Source organism: Homarus americanus, unplaced genomic scaffold, assembly GCF_018991925.1.
Source record: "Homarus americanus isolate GMGI-L3 unplaced genomic scaffold, GMGI_Hamer_2.0 scaffold11022, whole genome shotgun sequence".
NCBI classification, from domain to species: domain Eukaryota; kingdom Metazoa; phylum Arthropoda; class Malacostraca; order Decapoda; family Nephropidae; genus Homarus; species Homarus americanus.
This window is the reverse complement of record NW_024737068.1, coordinates 1,994,746-1,997,380: the sequence shown is the minus strand read 5'-3', so window position 1 is coordinate 1,997,380 and position 2,635 is coordinate 1,994,746.

Genomic DNA, 2,635 nt, shown 5'->3' with positions numbered 1-2,635 from the left:
CGCACAAACAAACAAGCGAGACAAAACATCAAAGGTTCTTAAGATATTGGAGGAAGAGAACAAAAAACACTCTAGGAAAATCTGACATAAGTGTTGAGAGTCCTAAAATCCAGTTTATGGCGCACCACGCAGAGGTCGAGCCTTTGATTCCTTGGATGAACGTAGTGCACCGTTAGTACCAGAATTGAACGCCAGGAGAGGTCTCGTTCATTCAAGCTGGATATAGTTTGTATGTAAGTGTGTTTCATGTATGTGTGTATTATTGTACCTTAAAGTATTTAAATACATATAATTTCTAGTATATACGAGAATAACGTCGAAGTTCATCCTGAGAAAAGAAAAAAGTAAAAAAAATGGTTTCATTTTTGTTATATGTACGAGATTAATGACGACAATGATCCTGTGGTGTATACGAGGACGCTAATGACGTTGACCCTGAGAAAATATTATAAAATAAGGACCTTTTTATCTCTACCTTAATGTGCTGAGCGCGTTGACGGCGTTGAAGATGTGTTGACGGCGTTGAAGATGTGTTGACGGCGTTGAAGATGTGTTGACGGCGTTGAAGATGTGTTGACGGCGTTGAAGATGTGTTGACGGCGCTGAAGATGTGTTAACGGCGCTGAAGATGTGTTGACGGCGCTGAAGATGTGTTGACGGCGTTGAAGATGTGTTGACGGCGCTGAAGATGTGTTGACGGCGCTGAAGATGTGTTAACGGCGCTGAAGATGTGTTGACGGCGCTGAAGATGTGTTAACGGCGCCGAAGATGTGTTGACGCTGAAGATGTGCGGACAGCGTTGAAGATGTGTGTTAACGGCGCTGAAGATGTGTTGACGGCGCTGGAAGATGTGTTGACGGCGCTGAAGATGTGTTGACGGCGTTGAAGATGTTGATGGCGTTGAAGATGTTCTGACGGCGTTGAAGATGTGTTGGCGGCGTTGAAGATGTTGATGAAGATGTGTGACGGCGTGAAGATGTGTTGACGGCGTTGATGTGTTGATGGCGTTGAAGATGTGACGGCGTTGAAGATGTATTGACGGCGTTGAAGATGTGTTGATGGCGTTGCAGATATGTTGACACTGTTGAAGATGTGTTGACGGCGTTGAAGATGTGTTGACGGCGCTGAAGATGTATTGACGGCGTTGAAGATGTGTTGATGGCGTTGAAGATGTGTTGACGGCGTTGAAGATGTGTTGACGGCGTTGAAGATGTGTTGATGGCGTCAAGATGTGTTGACGGCGTTGAAGATGTGTTGATGGCGTTGAAGATGTGTTGATGGCGTTGAAGATGTGTTGATGGCGTTGAAGATGTGACGGCGTTGATGATGTGTTGATGGCGTTGAAGATGTGTTGACGGCGTTGAAGATGCATTGACGGCGTTGAAGATGTGTTGATGGCGTTGGAAAGTGTTGACACTGTTAAGATGTGTTGATGGCGCGAAGATGCGGATGGCGCTGAAGATGTTGATGGCGTTTAGATGTGTAAGATGACGGCGCTGAAGATGTATTGATTTGGCGTTGAAGATGTGTTGATGGCGTTGAAGATGTGTTGACGGCGTTGAAGATGTGTTGACGGCGTTGAAGATGTGTTGATGGCGTCGAAGATGTGTTGACGGCGCTGAAGATGTATTGACTTCGTTGAATATGTGTTGATGGAGCTGAAGATGTGTTGACGGCGTTGAAGATGTGTTGATGGCGTCGAAGATGTGTTGACGGCGCTGAAGATGTATTGACTTCGTTGAATATGTGTTGATGGAGCTGAAGATGTGTTGACGGCGTTGAAGATGTGTTGATGGCGTTGAAGATGTGTTGACGGCGTTGTCATTCCACTGGCAGCGTTAGTTATGCATTTCCAGCGTGGATTATGCGATGAGAGAGAGAGAGAGAGAATAATCCAATATTATATTTCAGAATGGGGAAATAGGCAGAGGCGGAGAAAACAAGAGGGGTATGAAGAAGGGTTAAAGGAGAAGGGGGAAGGAGGGAGGGAAGGAGAGAAAGGGGGGTAAGAAGGAATGGGAAAATCCGTAAGTTTAATGGGACTTCCCCCGAAAATAACCAGACACCCGTTTATTCTCTTCTGTTTGGTACTGTGTTTTGATTCTCTCTCTTTGTGTAACTACCATCTTCTTTCCCCTCTCTTTTTTGTCTTGCTTTATCTCTCTTTACATCTATTCTTTATCTTCTCTCTTCCTAAAGCTGTGGAAGCAAGAACAGTACTGGGATTTAAAATGGTCTCAAGAACAATGCATGGCCCACTGGCCCCCCTCTCTCGGCCTTGCCACCTCTAGTTTGGGTGGGTGGACATGAGGGTAAATCAGGCATCTTTATTATATAATGTTACAACGAATAAACCACAACCCAAGAAAATAGCACACACACACACACACACACACACATACACACACACACACACACACACACACACACGCGCGCGCGCGAAGACAGCCAATCAGAGAGCTGCGCAGGAGAACCTGGTAGCAATCCTTATCCTTCCCAAATAGGCACACTTAGCTCACGTCTATAAGTGAGCAGTCACATACACTAGGAAGTAGGCTTCCCCAACGGGGCTCCGGGAGAGAAGCTCAGGAACCACTCTACGACCACCAGCCAGTGGGGAGTGCTGTGAAATTCT